The sequence below is a fragment of the Artibeus jamaicensis genome, unplaced genomic scaffold, assembly GCF_021234435.1.
Source record: "Artibeus jamaicensis isolate MK-2021 breed Jamaican fruit bat unplaced genomic scaffold, CSHL_Jam_final scaffold_584, whole genome shotgun sequence".
In the NCBI taxonomy this organism is placed as follows: Eukaryota; Metazoa; Chordata; class Mammalia; order Chiroptera; family Phyllostomidae; genus Artibeus; species Artibeus jamaicensis.
In genome coordinates, this window is record NW_026522048.1 from 11,745,895 (window position 1) to 11,766,046 (window position 20,152).

Sequence of the window (20,152 nt, forward strand, 5' to 3'; positions counted from 1 at the left end):
TTATGGGTTAATATCAAAAATTTCTGAAGAACTTATAAAACTCAACACCAAAAAAACAAATAATCCAACTTAAAAAAATGGGCAAAGGATCAGAATAGACACTTCTCTGAAAAGGACATATAAATAGCCAATAGCCATATGAAAAGATGCTAAATGTCACTAATCATCAGAGAAATCCAAATTAAAGCCACAGTGAGATAGATATCATCTCACAGACTTCAGAATGGCTGTCATCCATAAATCAACAGCAAACAATGAGTGTTGGCGAGGATGTGGAGAAAAGGGAACCCTTTTGCACTGTTGGTGGGAATGCAGACTGGTGCAGCTGCTGAGGAAAACAGTATGGAGACAGTTCAAAAATTAAAAATGGAACTGCCTTATGACCCACTGGCTCCACTTCTGTGAATTTATCGGAAGAAACCTGAAACACTAATTCAAAAGAACATAAGTACCCCTTTGTTCATTGCAGTGTTATTTACAATTGCCAAGATATGGAAGCAGCCCAAGGGCTTACCACTGGATGAGTGGATAAAAAAGCTATGGTACATTTACACAACGGAATACTACTTCTTTGTAAAAAAGAAGGAAATCTTACCCTTTGTGACAGCATGAATGTCCCTGGAGAACATTATGCTAAATGAAATAAGCCTGTCAGAGAAAGACAAGTATCATATGATTTCACTGATGTGTGGAATCTAATGAATGAAGTAAACTAACAAACAACATAGAAAACTCATTAATAGAGAACAGACTGACAGTTGGAGGAGAGGGGCATTGCAGGGTTAGGTGGCAAAGGCGAAGGGATTAAACACAAAAGAAATAAATAAATCAACCAAAACAAAAATCAAAAACTCATAGAGACAGACAGCAGTATGGTAGTAACGAGAGGGAAAGGGGGTTGGGGGAGTAGAAAAGGGAGGGATACATGATGACGGAAGGAGACTTGGCTTGGGGTGGTGAACACATTGTACAACATACAGATGATGTGTTATAGAATTGCACACATGAAACCTATATAACTTTATTAACCAATGTCACCCAGTAAATTAAAAAAAAGAACTAATTATACATGAAGTTTATCCCATGCTACTCAAAAAGCATATTTTAAGCAAACATAGATCTTCTTGCATTTTTTAATTCCTCACATGAGAATATGTTTATTGATTTTAGGGAGAGAAGAAAAGAGGGAGGGAGGGAAGGGGAGAGAGGGGAAGGGAGAGAAAGAGAGAAAGAGAGAGAGAGAGAGAGAGAGAGAGAGAGAGAGAGAGAGAGTGAGTGAGTCAGGGAGCGAGAGGCACCTATCAGTTGCCTCTAGAGTGCATCCTGACCCAGGATCAAACCTGCAACCTAGGTATGTGACCTGACGGGAATCCAAGCCACAATCTTTTGGTGTACAGAATGACACTCCAACCAACTGAGCCACCCAGCCGGGGAATGCATTTTCTTTAGTAATAAAATTAATAACAGATACAATTTATTTGTGTCAATTATAATTTCAAGGAAGCTGACTTTCGAAAAAGGCTAAAAACAGACCTGCTGAGCAGTTTTTCAGAAGCCATAGGATAGTTACAGAATTTATTACCTCATAAAAATATGTGTGTGCAATATTTTATGTTAAAACACAATGCACCTAACACTGTTAACTTCATCAGCTAAAATTTTACTTTTTTTTAATTATGAGAAACAGGGGACCCTGAATAATGACTCCAGTTACCCAAGAGAAACTAAGTAATTATTTGGGATATTTAAAGAGTAATTGTCTTTGAGAAAACTATAGTTCATGCTTTACATACACTAAAGCTTTAAGTTCTCATGGAGTTCAAAAGACAGAAAAAATTAGTATCTAGCTAATAAATTTAAGGTCATGCTAATCCGAAATCACTATAAGTGAGTGATATCAAATTTCTTTGAAAATATCCCTTATATCTTTAAGAACTCAAAGCAGTTTTAATCATTTTATTATTCCCATAATTAACATTGTTTATTTAGTCTGATTGATAATTGAAAATAGACAGTAATTTCTTCCTATATTATAGTTCTTAAAATAATCACTTTACAAAGAAATAAGAAAATTGCCATTGCTTTTCTATGATTTTTAACTTCATTTTATTATGTTGCTTACTGTATTATATTATGTGATATCTCATTAGGATCCAAGGATTTTAGAAAAATAAAACAAAAATTGATCCAGACTTCTGGTAAAAAATGGAGGTGTACATATGTAAACATGCTTTGCCTCCTTGCACAACCACAGCAAAATTTACAAGACTACAAAACAAATATCACCAGGTTCATCAGAAACTCAAGCTGTATGGAAGTCTGACAACCAAGGATTTCAATTAGCCACATTCACCCAAAGAGTAGGAGGGGCAGAGACATGGAGAAGTGCAGAGAGGCAGGAGAGTGGGTGGTCCTACATTTATCTGTGGTGGATAAAAACTGTGCGGATGCCTCAGGAGTGAGAGATCCCAGACTCAGACCAGACTACCCAGCACAGGGTTCCAGCACCAGCAAGATAAATCCTCATAACTTCTGGCTGTAAAATCCAGTAAGGGTTGGGGTGAGGGAAGAAACTGCAGGATTCACAGGAGACTCCTCTTAAAAGGCCCACAAAGGTCTCAACCCCTCTAGGATCAGTAGCAAGGCAACAGCTGGAAGGTACAAGTGGTATATGGGGAGAGAGTGATGTGACTGGCAACAGGGGAAGTGCTGGGAAACAGCTTCCTCCCATGCAAACCCGCAAAGGCCAGGCAATGGCATTGATCCCTCTCTGAGTCCTCCCCAACACAAAGCCACAAAGCAGAAAAACTGGTTGTCCAGCCCTGGTGATTACCTAAGGTTCTGCCCCACACAATTTACAAGTGCCTTTCCTATAACAGGCCACGTTACTAACACAGGGAGTTAAAACAACTGTACTTAATACACAGAAACAAACACAAGGAGACTGCCAAATTGAGGAGACAAAGAAATATGGCTCACATGAAAGAGCAGAACAAAACCCCAGAAAAAGAACTAAATGAAATGGAGATAAACAACCTATCAAATGCAAATCTCAAAACATTGGTTATCAGGATGCTCAAGGAACTCACTGGGTACTGCAACAGCACAACAAAGACCCAGGCAGAAATGAAGGTTACATTAAGTGAAATAAAGAAAAATCTACGGGGAACTAACAGCAGAGGGGATAAAGCCTAATATCAAATCAACAATTTGGAACATAAGGAAGAAAAAAAAACATTCAATAAGAATAGGAAGAAGAAAAAAGAATTAAAAAAAAAACAAAAACAAGGATAGCCCTCGCTGGTGTAGCTCAGTGGATTGAGTGTGGGCCCGTGAACCAAAGGATCGTGGTTCAATTCCCAGTCAGGGAATATGCCTGGATTTCAGGCCAGTTCCCAGCAGGGGACCCATGAAAGGCAACCATACATTGATATTTCTTTCCCTCTCCCCTTCCCCTCTAAAGATAAATAAAATCTTTAAAAAAACAAGGATAAAATAAGGAGTCTCTGGAGTATCTTCCAAACACACCAACATCCAAATCATAGGGGTACCAGAAGAAGAAAAGGAAGAGTAAGAAACTGAAAAGTTACTTGAAAAAACAATGAAAGAAAACTTTCCTAATTTGGTAAAGGAAATAGACATATAAGTCAAGGAAGCACAGAGTCCCAAACAAGTTGGACCCATGAGGACCACACCAAGACACATAATTAAAATACCGAAGGTTAGAGACAAAGAATCTTAAAGCAGCAAGAGAAAAGCAGAGTTACCTACAAAGGCATTCCCATAAGACTGTCAGCTGATTTCTCAAAAGAAACTTTGAAGACTAGAAGGGACTGGCAAGAAATATTCAAAGTGATGAAAAGCAAGGACCTATATATAACCTAGATTACTCTATCCAGCAAAGGTATCATTTAGAATGGAAGGACAGATAAAGTGCTTTCAAGACAAGGAAAAACTAAAGGACTTCATCAATGCCAAGCTATTATTATATGAAATATTAAAGGAAAATAAGAAAAAGTCCAAAACTATGAACATTAAAATGGCAACAAACTCACAGCTATCAACAACTGAATCTATAAAATGAACCAAGCATATAAGCAGCACAAGAAGAGAATCATAGATATGGAGATTTGGAGGGTTATCAGCTGAGAGGGGGAAGTGGGAAAATGGGGGGAAAGGTGCAGGGACTTAAAAAGTACATATTTGTGAGTAAAAAAATAGACAGGGGGATGTTAAGAACAGTATAGAAAAAGGAATAGCCAAAGAACTTATATGCATGATCCACAGACGTGAGCTAAGGGGGAGCATTGCTGGAGGGAACAGAGGTACTGGACAGAAGGGGCAAAAGGGGGAAATTGGGACAACTGCAATACCATAATCAATTAAATATATTTTAAAAATTGACCCATTAATTATAATGGGTCAATATAATATATAAAATATATTGATGTATATATTTATATTATATATAAATCAAATATATCAATTTATATATATTTATAGATTATTATAAAAATAATTTATATTATTTTTAATAATATAAAATTCTAGTAACTTTGTCATCTCCTCTTAACAATATACTATACAAGTGAGGTCTGTACAGACAGTATCCAGTCATGTAATGGAAAATAGAGGCCTGTATTGAAGAAGATACAAGATACAAGGAATATTGTACATAGGACATCATCTCAGTTACCTTTCAAGTAGGCGCATTGGGCACAGTTGCCTACTTTAGAGTAGGCACAGTTCTCCCAATTGCCATTAGCTCCCCATATTTTTCTCAATTTTTCATAGATGGTCTGAAATCTCTTCCCTTTCACAGGGTGGTTTTAGTTTTTGGAAAAGCCAAAAGTCACAGGGTGCCAAATCTGGGCTGAGTCACCTGAGTGAAATGATGTTTCACCAAAATTCTCTGCATGAGACACGATGCATGAGGAGGCACAGTGTTATGATGAAGCTGCCAGTCACCAGTTGCCCATAGCCGTGGACTTCTGAATCACCCAAATAGTTTCTGTGGAGGAATGCTCAATCTTAACTCAAAATTGGATGTTGATTCATTGCTCTACTTGCTTAGTTATTTTGAATAGCATGGCCACACAATGCACATGCTCACTCAAAGGGCATCTACTGCCCCAGTCACTAGTACAGTGAAGTTGTCATTGTCCACACATGCACATTCTATTCCATGCTCCTTGGCTTCCAGCTTACATTGATGTCATGTAAATGATACTCGTTATTTTAACAATGCTTGGACTTTTTCAAGATAGACCTGATATACCATACTTTGCAAGATTTCATTAGTACCCAAAGAACTTACAGAAAGATGAAAAAATGATTTAGTAACCCTCCCAAGTTTAAAAATGTAAATAATTTATAAAATATTCTTTTACTGTGTAAAACAAATAGAAAATAAATGGTTCAACTATAATTTTATTATAGTCAGAACTCCTTTCTTCTGTCATCATCCTGAAAATATTTATAGAAATCTCTAAGCTTTTAATATGAGAATTAAAATAGAATATTTTAAGTTGCTTATAAGATTACACACATGTACTACCCCTTTCCATCATATATCTGTCTAATAATGTATATGGTTAAATAACTACAGCATGCCAGTGGTTAGATTCATTGATTCTCTTTACCATAGATGTAATATATTCATGTGCCCTGAACAGATGTGCACTAAATACTTACTAAACAATTAAAATTTTGTATTGTTAGGGAATTAATGGTAACTCTCTTTAATGCATTTTTTCAAAAATCCTCATTCAAGGACATGCCTACTGATTTTAGAAAGAAGAGGAAGGGAGGGAGAGAGAAAAGGAAACATCAGTCTGAGAGAGAAACACTGATAGGTTCCCTCTCACATGTGGGCCAACCAGGGACCAAACCTACAAATGAGGTATGTGCCCTCCCCAGGAATCGAACCTATGACCTTTTGGTCTACTGAATGATGCTCTAGCTAATTGAGCCACACTGTCCTGGGCTACAGTACATTTCAGTTTCGCATTCACTTTCTAGAGGATGAATCACAAGTGCAAATTAATACATAATTACTTTAAGAACTCAGTCAAATATCGATTTAAAATCTAAACAATACTTACAGAAAATTTTCTCTCAGATTAAGACTTAATACACACTGGTATTTACAGTTTCCTTTCCAAATTGTATTATGAAAATAAATATTTATAACTTTGATTTAAAACAAAAGTTTGACTAATTGGAATTATGATACTCATACCTAGCTATTTATTTTTTACTGACCACAATAGGCACTTGATTGTATTATGCAGATAGATCAAGTTTTATGTCATACAGACTCAGAAGATGTAATACATTTTGTGACTCTTTTACAAGAAAAAAAGATAAAGGGGGTATCATTATTGCCTTAATAAGTACAAAGAATCAGTTTATAAAATATGATTAGAAGATTCTGAAAAAATTTTGACATATATATAAATTTATGTATTATTTATGTTATGCATTTTTAATTGAATGAACAACATATAAAATGAGGGGCAATTTATCATTCAAGATTATGGAAAATATATATATATATTTATACTTGTAATCTAAGTATTCAGAATATCATAAAATACCATTTTCACTCAGCAATTTCTGAAATTGTTATATATGTATATGCCTTTAACCAATACAAACATTTAACATTTGTAGAAAGAATTGAAATTCTGCTATAATTTATATATATACTATATTTTATATAAAATCTACTTTTACATTTTTATATTTATATTAAAATCTACTTTATATATTTTATATTAAAATCTACTATATTTTATACATACTATATTTTATATATAATACTATGTTTGAAATTTATCCTTTTTAATATAAAATCAAAAGGTGTATCCATGTTTGCCTTGAAAGATAAATTTGAGATTTGACAATTTTACATATTACCTCCCACTCTGACCTCCCCTACTACTTTACTAGTAGGTTTAATGTAAATGACTCAGAGAAGTTGTCAGTTCTCTGAGTTTAAAATGGATTTCTGTGCAATTGTGGCTAAATCGAGTTGACTGATTATTTTAATGCCCATTCGCCTCCCAGAAAATGTTACCTGGGTTTAAATAGTAAAATCTAAATTTCGAGTTTCTTATTTTATGGCATAATCCCACAGACTATTTTCAGGAAATTGGATACACCAAATACTGTATCTGGTCACATCTAATGTTTATTTGAGACTTCAAATTGTCAATAGAGTCTTATGATAAGAGTTTTTCAGAGCAGGTTATGATATTCATAACTATCAGAGAAAAGAATATCCTTTCTTGAAGAGTTAACATCAAGCAAAACAAATAATTACAAATGAAACAATCAACTACCACTTATTTCTTTATGGTTAGGGTGTATGTACCTACGTAAATGAGATATAAATTTAAATGTTATATTTATCATTATTCAAGATATATATTTGATGATATTTATTTGGTTGTTAACAAGCTTACAACTTTCTGCCATCTAAAAGACCAGAAAATTGCTTAGAAAAAATATCTATTCATTAATAAAATGGCTAAATTCCAATAAGTAACTGCTATTGTAACTGATAATATTCCATAACTTTAGTTTGTCAGCCAGCTTATATTATCTATGCTATTTTGCTTCGGAGTCTATAAATAAATAATACTCTGGAAGATGGCTTTATATGAAGGCTTCTAAACTATTTGCCTGACAGAGAGAGTACAGAGATGTCCCTAAAGTATCCCTTATGTTGTGATTACTGTTAAAGGTCAACTATGCCTTTAGTTAGGGCCTTAAAAACTATATAAGAAAATAAATTTCTTTTTCCAAGAGACAATGGACACAGTTGCACACTTAATATTAAGACTAAACAACTTTATGTGATCCGAGTTAATCAGTTATAGCATATAGCTAGAATACTCTTTACTATGTAGAGGTAAAGAAGCAGCATCCATAATTCTTGCATAAAGACTATCCTCTCTATTAAAGATGCTGTCTCAAGCATGTATAAAGGGGTGCGACCACATGACGGTTGAAGACCAAACACTCAACAGCAGCCAGTGGTGCCTGCAAGAAGCATTGGTTTGGCCTGCTGATCACCTTTTGTTGTCAACTACAAGAACAAATATTTAGACATGGTTAATAATGGAAAATTATCTCTTCCAATTACTCTATAATTTTCACTTATGTTACTTTTAACAGCTAGATTGTCCTTTAGCACAATAATAATGGCCTCAACCACTAAAATGAAAATCAGAAGCAGGTGAAAGCTTTAATGCTGAGACAGAAATGTTAATTACAGCAAATATTGAAATACAAAAGAATTCCTTTTGTTGTCTCCAAAACCTTTTGAACTTCTCACGGGTTTAAATATAGCACTTACTGCTTGGCAGATATTCATGTCTAGAAAATATGAAAAAAAGAAAAACACTATACCAAAATAAAATTGCAAATGCGCATAACCAACTGTAACTTTCATTAATCAAGGAAGAAATCCATCTCTTTTTAGAAAAAATTATTTAAGAATTCTCAAAGTCAATTTAAAGTTTATGTTTCTGGAAAATATGTAATTTTATCTTCATGAAAAAATGTTGATGGCTAAGTGGTTGGACTGAAAAACATTTTCATCACTATTCTTTCTAGTTAGAGAAGCAATGGATTAGTATGAAGTCAGCCAGATAGACACACATACACCTTTAAAAATAATGTGTGAAGATTTTATGTAGAAAAGATATTATAACTAAGCAAATGGACTGAATATGGTTTGCTTGAAATATCTCACTGTAAAGAACTGAAAAAAACATTTGTGGAAATACATGAAAAGAAAAATATGCTAAATAGTCTTAACTGTCTTCTAGTATTCTGACAAACCGCATTACATTAAAAATTGCATGCATTTTGCCCTGGCTGGTGTAGTTCAGTGGATTGAGTGCGGGCCTTGTGAACCAAAGGGTCACTGGTTTAATTCCCTGTCAGAGCACATGCCTGGGTTGCAGGCCAGGTCCCCAGTGGGGGTGCGCCCAAGAGGCAACCACACATTGATGTTCTTCTCCCTCTCTTTCTCCTTGCCTTCCTCTCTCTCTAAAAATAAATAAAATCTTTAAAAATTGCATGCATTTTGCCAGTGTTGAATATTTACACTAAGCAACAAGAGTGTATCACCAACAGGGACCCTAATTCACGTATAGAAAAAATATTCTGTCACATATGAGAGTTCTTAAATTATAAAAAAGAGACTGACACTGATATTTACAATCCTTCACTGCATTTGGAATACAGTCCAACTGTTATTGTGGACAACCAGATTCTACAGGTGTTTTACCCTCCTCTCCCTTCCTTTCCCTAGTTCTACAAGATCCAGTCAAGTGCGTGTTCTTTTGCCATCTCTCAAACACACCAAGCTCAACTGTCTCCCTTGGGGCCTTTAGCTCTTTGTCCAGATGAGTAGCAGACAGAGATCTTCCAGTGGCTGGTATATTTTTGTCATTTAAGTCTCAGTTCAAACTTGATTTCCAATCAAAATTGGTCTTATCTCTCCACAGTTACTCTCTAGGCTATTTTATTTTCTTCTCACAATTACATCCATCTGATTTCATCATACTTATTTGCTTATGTACTTATTGATCTGTCTTCTTCTAGAATGTCAGTTCCATGGAATCAGGATGGTACATAGCTTGTTCACCAATCTAGTCCTAACACAAAATAGGAGCGCACTTGACAAAATGTTCAAATTAATATTGGTTAAATGAAAGAATAAAATAAGTAAATAAACATCTTTTTAGTAATTGTCTTCCGATCAAAAACAGTTAGTTTACCAGAACACTACAGAAATGAAGCTATCTTTGTCCACTGACTTTCTCCATCACCATTAACAGGTCTTCTAGCAACTTGCAGTGACCATTTATTTGATTAACTTGTTTTGTCATATTTGTGTTTGGTCTTACTATACTGCAATTACAAGATAATACTTTTAATTTAGATAAGGATTTACCTACTCATATGATTTTCATAATTTATGTTTCTTGAGGTATCTTAGATAAAAAACTGGGAGGAATAAATTTAATTATATTACAAAATTAATGACTTCCTTCAGAAAAATCTTCATATTAGAAAACTATTCTGTCTTACCTGTAAAAATTTAGCTATAAAATTATTTTGGAGATTCATTAAAAAGCATTGATAAAAATTATAAATCATATTAAATTAAATATATTAGGAAAACACCATTCAAGTGTTTTAAGAGACAATTTAAAAAAATGCAATCATTCTAAGTTTGCAGATTAAACAGAGAACAGAACATTTTTAGGAGTTAAATTTCAGAGAGAAAAATCTTGGATTAAGGAGCAAAATTAAAAATTCTCACTTTGAAAAAAAATGTTAATACTTCACAAGTATACTTTTAAAAATTTAAATAGTATATTGTATCTAGTCACACTTATAGACATATTTTCCCCATATAATACATTAATATGTGTTTAATAAACAAAATACATTTTAAATATAAAAATATGTCTGGAGAATATCAGATAGCTTTTAAAATAACAACATTTCTCCAGGGTTTGTAGCTTTTCCTCATCGCTTAATTTCCCTAATTGACATTCTATATTACTTCGATTCCCATATTTATTAATTCAGTTATTTATTGCATGGGACTTTTTAACTTGTGCAAGGCTGTTCTAATGCCAGAAATAACACTGGAGGTGAAGGCAAAGTCTTACACTAGAGATACTCATGAAGAATTCATCAATAACTTCAAATATTAAGAAAGCTAAATGAGAACTTACTTCAAATTCTATTTAAAAATTGTGATACTTAGTGAGCATTATTTTCCAATATTTGCCTAGGATAAGTAACAATATCACAGCAGAATTTGCCAACTCTAGCCATTTACTGGTGGGAAGTGAATGAAATTTTGTGCTAAGTGCTGGGCACACAGTAGGCACTTGCGTATTGAAGAGACGAATGAAAGAATGGATAAAAGAAAGATATTATGAAAAGTTATATTATTTTTATCATTATTGGATGTATAATTAACTGTTAGAAATACACTTTTTTATCAATGTCCGTTTTAGCTGACAATTTGCCAATATCCACTTTGTATATGTATATATAAAAAATTACATTTTTTAAAATGTTATTTAAAGACATAACTTCAATATACATGAAATCACTGCTAAATTGTTTCTTCCTCATTGTAAATTGTGCTTGAATTGGCCTACAGGTTCAAAAATATCCAAGCTTCTGTTTTCTGAAACCCAGAGTGCAGTGGAGAGCCAGCTGGCAGGGCCTGCTGGCTGTCTGCCACTGTCATCTGTGGTTGCAATGCAGTCCTGGGGGAAAAACAATCATGAATTCTGTTTAACTAGGGCCATAGAATGGCATTTGTTTCTTGATGGACTGTGGGTGTATTACTAAGACAAACTAGATGAAAGCCAATGCAATCTCACTCTCTTGGACTCCGGGAAGATTAAAGGGCTGAGGAAATTTTGAGAATAGAGGTTATGCTGTTTGTGAGTCTTTACCACAATGATAAAATAACCTAATAGGTAAGTAAATGCTCTGGTACCAACTCATTAATTTGACTAATATTTCCTTTCTCAAGTCGACTGAGTTGTCTTGACATGGTATAGGAACAACTTATATATGAAAAATATACCAAAAAACTCTTGATAACAATGGTGATGTCCATTTATTGTCAGCTTTTCTCTGACACTGTTCCAAGACCATTGGCACTTCTTAAGTCACTTAAATCATCCAAACAAGTCTGAGGTAGTACTATATTTATATCAATTTTACATACATAAAGAAATATGTAAATATGAGACAGCAAGGTGAAGTAATTTGCTGAGGGTTGTACAGTTATTAAGTGCAGTGTCAGTGTAAGAATGATTCCAGATAATCCAGCCATATAGATAAGAGTGAAAGAGTTAGAAACCATAATCACTGATGTTCAAGCATTCCTGAATATCTTAAGAAACTTTTGGTTAGTAAGGTTAGAAGTTCGGGTTAGTAGGATTTTTTGGTCTAAGACAGCAATTTTCAACTAGTGCGCTATGGCACACAGGTGTGTCGGATTTTTGAAACATGGCAGAGCTGACTACAAACAGTCAGGGGCACTGACCTTCTTCCCTAGATTGCCAGATAAGCCAACAGAACACTAGACATCCAGTGCAAATGAATCAAAATTACATCTACTTTTTGGTCAGACTGGCAAAAGCATAATGTTGGGTGTGCCACAGAATTTTGGTAATTAGTTTACATGTGCCATAAGATGTAAAAGATTGAAAATTGCTGGTCTAGGCAGTTCTATCCCTTTTGGAACTTAAGGAAGGCTACCTCAGCACAATCTCCAAATAGGTCTTTATATGTGGTTCATTTCCTAACGGGAATTTCAGCTCTGCGCAGGCCAAAATCATAGGTGGACTCATTCCATCAAATGAAAACCACTGAGAATGCCAGAGTCCTGGCAAGACAGTGCCTGGTCAAGATAATAGTCCAAAATCACTGGGAAGGAAAATGACCCTCACCTCTGTTAAATTAAAAAATTTTTAGTATCAACAGGTCACGTATGACCTTCATGAGAGCCCTAGCACAGGGCCTGCCCTATGGCACTTAATGAATTATATAAATCCTTATTAGCTGTATAGAGCCTGTCAGTAGATGGATCTAATTTGAATCCATGCCAAAGGCTCATCTGTCCACTCCTTTTGAAGCATCAGGATGAACTGCTGCATATGTCTCGCCACAACAGTCTTGGACTGCTGTGGTTCGGGCTCACAGAACTGTATGCAGTCATGATTCTTCACCTCCAGGGTCTGGACAGTGTCCAACCAAGCCCTGGCCTAACCACAACACAAAACAAAACGAAACGGTTAACTTCTGCTCAGCCAACATCTAGTCCTACCCAAAGCACTCTATGGATACATTATTAAGTAATATTTCTTTGTTGAAACCATTGAACTATAGAGAAAAAAAGGTAGCTTTCCTGTCAAACTAAAAAATTATAAATTACATCCTAATATTAGACATCTGATTACTTATATAATTTAATGTAACATATAACTATGTATATTTTATATATCTTAACATTAACTTGAATATTTTTCGAATGATATTTCAAAAAACAAAGTACAAAAGCTACTCTAATGTTCATTTTATTTTAATCAATATGAAGGCATTATGTATTTAAATGCACAGTTAACTACCATATAGTCAGCCTATATGCAAAACTATAAGAAAAGTACATAAAAATATAAAAGAAGATTTTGAAGATGCTGTCCTTTAGTTGGCTGTTGCCACTGTCATGAGTCTACTTAGAACCTGCACACAGGTCAGAGGCACTTACACCCGATATTGTGGGGTTCTGATACTTAAGGAAGGTAAATTTTCTGCTTATTCTTATCTGCTCATTGAAACTAATTCAGTTTTTCGATAGAAAATAATTTTTTAGAAGTTGAACTTTAAAATTCATGCCATTCTTTGTAAAGTGCATAAAATTACTTATTTTTAACTTTTTGTATTCCTCAAGGAAAATAAAGTTATTTCAAACATAGTTTCTTTTCAGAAAATATTAGCATCTTATGTATGTTATATACTTTACTGTTTAAATAAACAGAATTAAATGGCTTTGATATTTACATTATAAGCCATTAATAGAAATACCAGACTCCTAATTTATTACAAAGCCTGTTTACATGAGGATGCTTCTTGTTTATGGGTAGGTTGCTGGTCATTTCAAATTAAGCTCACTTTGTCTATGTTCAAAATTTGCTTCTTCTCATATTGAGAACAGGTTTCAGATAAAATGTTGGGTTTCTCAGTAAATTTCTTTTTCTAAAAGATTTATACTTGTTCCAGTGACAAAATTTTCTTGTTTGTTCAACAGAAAAGGGTAGCTAAATTGTTTTCCTTCATCATTAACCCTAAGGCATTTTCCTAGTTATTTCTTTATCACACATTTCCATACCTCCTTTATATCAAGTACATTCCAGTGTATTTTCTTATAATTCCTGTGAAGACATGACTCATTATTTAGCACAACTGTAGAAATAGCCAGTTCTTTATTCAAACATGGCATAGCAATTTAAGTTGGTAGGAAAGAATAAATGCAGTTCTAACTTTAAACTAAATGCTGGGGAAAAAAGAGAACAATAAAGGGATTTTATGATACATAGAATCAGACTTCCAGAAACAAATGGTTTTATTTATTTATTCATATAGCAGACCACAGACTACACAGCAGAAATTGACCTAGGTGCTGTATGCACCACCTACCTCTGAAGTCGGTATATACATAACTTCCATTCTATGTTTGAGGAAGAGCGCAAAGGTAAAGTAACTGCTTGCCTCATGGTAACTGAGCAGCAGCTGAGCTTGCCTCCTGGCCTTGTCACTTTGTGCATTTCCTATCTCCCACGCCATTATATTTTTCATGAGGTCCCGGTAGAGTGGGAAGACAGGTTTCTCGAGGATGAAACTCCAAATAGTTAAAGAGGCTACGAACTGCAATGTGGTCAGGTCCATAGATCCACATACTGAACAAACCTGAGAAAGCATTTGTTATGGTTACTGTTACTCTTGCATCTTTTATGGTCCTTAGACTAGAATTGTTTTTTATTATTTGAATACTTTGTATATATTATAGTCATTCACCGTTGTGTCCTTTGACCTCAAATATATGTGCTTCCTTAAAATATTTGGTTTTAGAAAATAAAAACATGGACCAGAAACAACAAAAGGAGGGTTTTTATATAATACCATCAGAAATATTTTAAATAAATCTTAGTTACAGAAAAATGAGATTTCTTTTTTTTAAGATTTTATTTATTTATCTTTAGATAGGAAGAGAAGGAGAGAGGGAGAGAAATATCAATGTATGGTTGTAGCTCTTGTGCGTCCCCTGCTGGGAACTGGCCTGCAACACAGGCATGTGCCCTGACTGGGAATTGAACTGCGATCCTTTGGTTTGTAGGCCTTTGCTCAATCCACTGAGCTACACCAGCCAGGGCAAAAAGTGAGATTTCTATGATAACATATTTTGGTTTTCAGATGAAAATGCCATATAGTTCAAGCCACCAGATATGTTTTTTTAGAGTCTATTTATTATGTGGGAAGCATATAAATGCCAACTTTTTCATAATTGCTAATATTTTACATTAAGCATTTAACAGGATACTATGCTAAAGAATTTTTATTCTTTTAAGTGTTGATTACTTAGTCCTATACTCCTAAATGTCATAAATTAGTTTTATAAGGAAGTGTTTTTTTCTTTTCTCATTTTGCATTTCAAAATAGTCTTGTCTTGAAATAATCAATTCCCTCATGAATAATTCATTGAGTACATAATTATTTTCAAGGTATTTTGCAGGATATTATTGAAACCTAAAAGGAAGGTACATCATGAATTCTGACTTAAATCACAATTTTCAGAACTCATGAGTTCTTGCTATCATCCAAACTCTCTCATAAGCACTTAATACTAATACATCACCTCATTTATTCCTGACAGCAAGTCTATGAGGGAAGTACTATTATCCTGATGTCCATTCCACAGTGAGGGAATGAGGCTCAGAGGGAAGGAGAAAGTAAGTGACTTGCCTGATATCACATGAGCAGGAAGCCGTGAGTCTTGGGAGGGATTCTCTGTGAGTCTAACTAGGCTGGAGCCAACTGTTAGTAGGTCATGATGGTGACGAGGAACAAGGAAAACCATATACCATAAATTATCACTGAGTAGGATTAACACTGAAAATAGATGTGATCAAAGTGCTATAAATGACTCAGAATCCCTGAATAGAAGTGGTAAGTGGGATATGCCTTGAATATCAGGTAGCATTTTAACACGCACGGATGGAGGGGAGAAAGATCTAGGCTGAGGGATGACATTGGAACAGTTCTAGGTGTTAAGTTTCCTGACACTTGTACAATTATGAAGGCCCTTTGGAAGAAAAAAATAATAAAAGCAATATGAATACAATTATCTCACTGTATTCATGGAAGTGACCCAGTTATCTAATTATGATTAGAATATCTTAGTTTTGAAAACTTTAGTTCTCCCTCCAAAAGAAAAGAAGAAAAACATGTCCATACTCGCCCCTCTGTGCCACCAAGAACTCAAAAGGGCCTACATGCATAAAGAGACATGAAAATTAAGGTCCTCAGGAGAAACACAGAAAACAATTTATTAAGATTTATATCTTTGCCTTTGGGATGTCAGGAATGTATGTATAAACTGTATGCATTAAACTCATATCTAATTTATAAACTTAATGCATCACAGTTTTATTTATCGATTTAGTTATCTCTAAGATGGCATGAGATAAATCTAGTCTTTAATGTACCTTTAGGCGTAGGTCTTATTTTCACTTCAGCTTTGTTTTCAGTAACATATACTCTGGTCTAGATTTAGCAAATTTTATAGTATGTTAAGTTTTATTCAAGTAGTAGGCTTAATATCTTTGACTCAGCTTTTCCATAATACCCCTTTATAACTTAGATTTTATGAGCTTTGGGGCATTTTATTTCTGGAGTATTCAGTAAATGTTGCTACTTAGAATTTCTTCTCCTTCCATAAAGATGGGAAGAAATGGATGAGCTGGTTTGAAAACTATACTTAGCATTGAAATCAAACCTTGCAGTCTTTAACAAGAATTTACTTTAGAAATATGTATATTATATTTAGAAACAATATTGGTCTAGATGTATGAGGTTTACAAGTATACAGAAAATAATAACAAGAATAAATTTTGTGTTTTGCATATTCATAATTGCAAACCTACTTTTGCCCAACACATAGTCTGATTTTAAAAAAGCCAATAGAGAGCTCCCCCAAAAGAAATTAAGGCAAGAATCATTGTTAGTAGATTGGAAGAAGTAACTTGTCATTATCATTAATCACTCTTGCTTTCATGTTGCAATTTCCCACAAATAATCTGGAATCGTTTTTCATTTATATATTCTCGCTCACTGCATTTGTACCGACTGCAGCAGCGACAGGTATCCATTAGCCTGCACAATCCCAGAAGAGCTTGGGAAACACTTTTGATGACAAAGGTCATCAGCAGATCAACTTAGTTGAGACATTTGGTCATTAGTGAACACAAATAATAATAAGAGCATTAAAGTAAAACTTACACATGCAATTTTTCAGTTTTAGAATCTGACATATATTTACCTTGATTTATCCTGCTAAGGTAACTCTACTGAAACTAGCATTTATATCTACTGATCTCTAAAATATTGTAAATTCTCAAAAATTACTTCCCCTTATTAACATTTGTCATCCAACTCTTTGGGGGGGGAAATTTTGGGGAGATAAAATATATTGCTAAATCAAATACATATCTGTTCATTTATTTTGTTTTCTAGATTTCTGAGTAGTATTACATTGTATATACATTACTACCACATCAAAGAAACTCAGGCTGCTTCCACATCTTGGCTATTGTAAATGATGCTGTAATGAACATTTGCCCATTATTAAGACAATCGGGGGGATATAAAGTACAGCATTAGGAATATAGTCAATAACACTATAATAACTACATAAGTGCTACCTTGTATGGTAGATCTATGTCTTCTAAAAAGTTTTTGGCACTTAAAGTGTGTGTGCAGGAAGGTAGCAAGAGGGGTTTATGCTGGTGTTTTTTGTATTACTAAAATATTTTCCCTATTCTTATATTATTGAAGAACAGTTTAAAACCTTTTTCAACATTTTTAATGGCAGTTACTGATCTTTTGTGTATGACTAAGTTAATGTCTGAGAAATATGTGTGCAACACCAAAATGTAATATAATTTGAGAAATTATAAAGTTATTATTTTTAAAATTAGTTTTAGGCAGTAAGTAGGTTGTTTTCCTATTTAAAAAAACCCTGAAAGATGGTATTTTCCATATTAATTAAATCAAGAAGTTAAGGAACCCACCCAGTTTTTATCAAACCATGCAAAGTACTGTTCCATTTAAACCACTCAGCATAGTTCAAGCTCAGTGAAGATTCGCCAGCTCTAGAGCTCAGGTCCATCATACAAGGTAACGAAAAGTACCTGACAGACCTCAAAACTTCATTCATAAGCACTAAGACAAAAATAATATACATCATGAGAAACAGAATAAAAAACTAATATATAAAATTGTGATATTAACTCACTCATAGTTGTGTTAGATCTATCATCTCTTGACAATTTGTCACACACAGGAGATTTGGATAATTCTCAGCACTTAAGCTTAACAGCACTTAAGCTTAACAGCCCTGGCTTTGTGGATCTTAGGAGACACGCATGACAGGACATGCATGTCATTTTGAGGCTTGTTTATTTTGGTACATAATGCTTAGCCCTTAAAGACAGGAAACTTTGCTTAATGCGTGTCACTAAAGCAGTGATTTGTAACCTTCCTCCTGAGCACAACTCAAATTGTCATAGGTTTCTAGGTATATTTCTGACCAAGTTTTCTTTCATTCTAGATGTTTTAAGGCACAGCAGCCCCCTCTTTCCAGGTGGGATGCATTCCCAGACCCCCAGTGGGTACCTGAACCCACCGATAGTACTGACTCCTACATAGAATATGTTTTTTCCTACATATACATAAAGTTTAATCTATAAGTTAGGTATAATAAGAGGTTAAGAACAATAACTAAAGCACGTTTCAGGGGATCACTTGCTGAAGTGCTCCTGCAGGCTCAACGCTTTCTGGCACAACATACCGCCTGCAGTCGGAACTCGCTTTCTGTTCCTGTCTTCCCCCCACAAATGTACTGCCCTGTCCATCTTAACTAAGTGTAAACTCCAGGCACGGTGGCCACGACTTTTGCAGGTTGAGGTGTGATAGCAACACTAACACATTCAGAATTTCTTTTTTTCTTCAGAATTTCATGGATAGAAGATTCATTCTTACTATAGGGATCTCAGCAACCTCAGCATACAATTTTTGTCTTTCCTGATTAAGTCTAGAAATGTCAGCTTTTCAATTAAAGGAAGCACTTTAAGGCTTCTCTTTGGCATATCTGAACTGCCAGCATTATTGCTCTTGGGCTTTGGGGCGATCAATAAGTAAAATAAAGATTACTCGAACATAAGCACTGTGGTGCAGTGACAGTACATCTGACAATCCAGACAGCGACTAAGTGACTAATGGGCGAGGGCAGTGTCCAGGGACAGAATGAGACAGTGTGAGATTTATTTATTTATTTAACTTTAATAGAATTTACTGGGGTGACATTTGTTAATAACATTATATAGGTTTCAAATATACAACTCTACAATTATTCATCTGTGTATTCTATTGTGTATTTCCTCATGCTCCTCAGAAGGGTGTGCAATTTAAAACTTATGAATTGTTCATTGAACTTTTTTTTTTGCGAATTTCCACTTAATATTTTCAGAATGTGGTTGGCCACGTGTAACTGCAGAAAGTGGAACTGAAGATAAGAAAGGTCGACTGTACCTTGAAGTTTTACAGTTTAAAAAACTGCTGAAAAGGCCTTCTTCTAAATATAAGTACCAATTAATTGTCATTTCATGGTGGGTACTTTAAAAGTCAGTAACATCTAGAACTTTTGTTAGCTATCTTGACAAATTTGTTCCAGATCTGTTTCCCTTTGATCAAACAGATATTAGAAACTTCCTGTCTTTAGCTTTCTTATATAAAATGCAACCATAGAAGGCAGTGATGATACCATGGAAAGATGGGTTTGGGGGAAAAGTGAGAGATCAATGCTCAGTTTAGCTGTTTACTACTTGTATATTATTGAGCAAGTCTGCTACCTTACATGCAAAATAAAAGGACAGATAGAGAACAGTGTTGTTAGGAATAGTGACCAAGAACAGGCACATTAAAATGCTTTGTACACTGTAAATTAAAATATATATCAGCATCAATTTTGTGTCATTTGCCTCCTAACAGCTTGCCAGTGTTTTAACAAAAAACTACATAGCAAGAGCCCATTTTGTGCTTAATCTGATGGATATGAACAAAACAAAGCAAACAAAAGCCAACAGTAAGAGACTTTATCCTGCAGGTAGGAAGATGTAGATCCGGGGAGGGGGAGGGGGAGGGGGCAGGGAGATAAGTAACAGATTCACTGACACATGAAAAAATCAGTAGGATCAATTCTAAAAAAACCCATAAGAAAAAAATAGTACAATATAGGGTACTATGTACATTCCTAAAA

At 34.5% G+C, this 20,152-nt stretch overlaps 1 protein-coding gene across 3 annotated transcripts in view; it reads right to left on the minus strand.

The window, feature by feature from the left end:
• Window positions 1-20,152, minus strand: part of SYT1 (synaptotagmin 1) — a 541,050-nt gene that overhangs the window by 497,789 nt on the left and 23,109 nt on the right. The window contains exon 2 of one of the 3 annotated variants that reach the window (XM_053658803.1): window positions 4,883-5,011. The exons of the other annotated variants lie outside the window; for them this stretch is intronic. The gene's annotated coding sequence lies outside the window, so the exon portion shown is untranslated. The remainder of the gene's footprint in view (window positions 1-4,882; window positions 5,012-20,152) is intronic. 3 annotated transcript variants of the gene reach the window in all.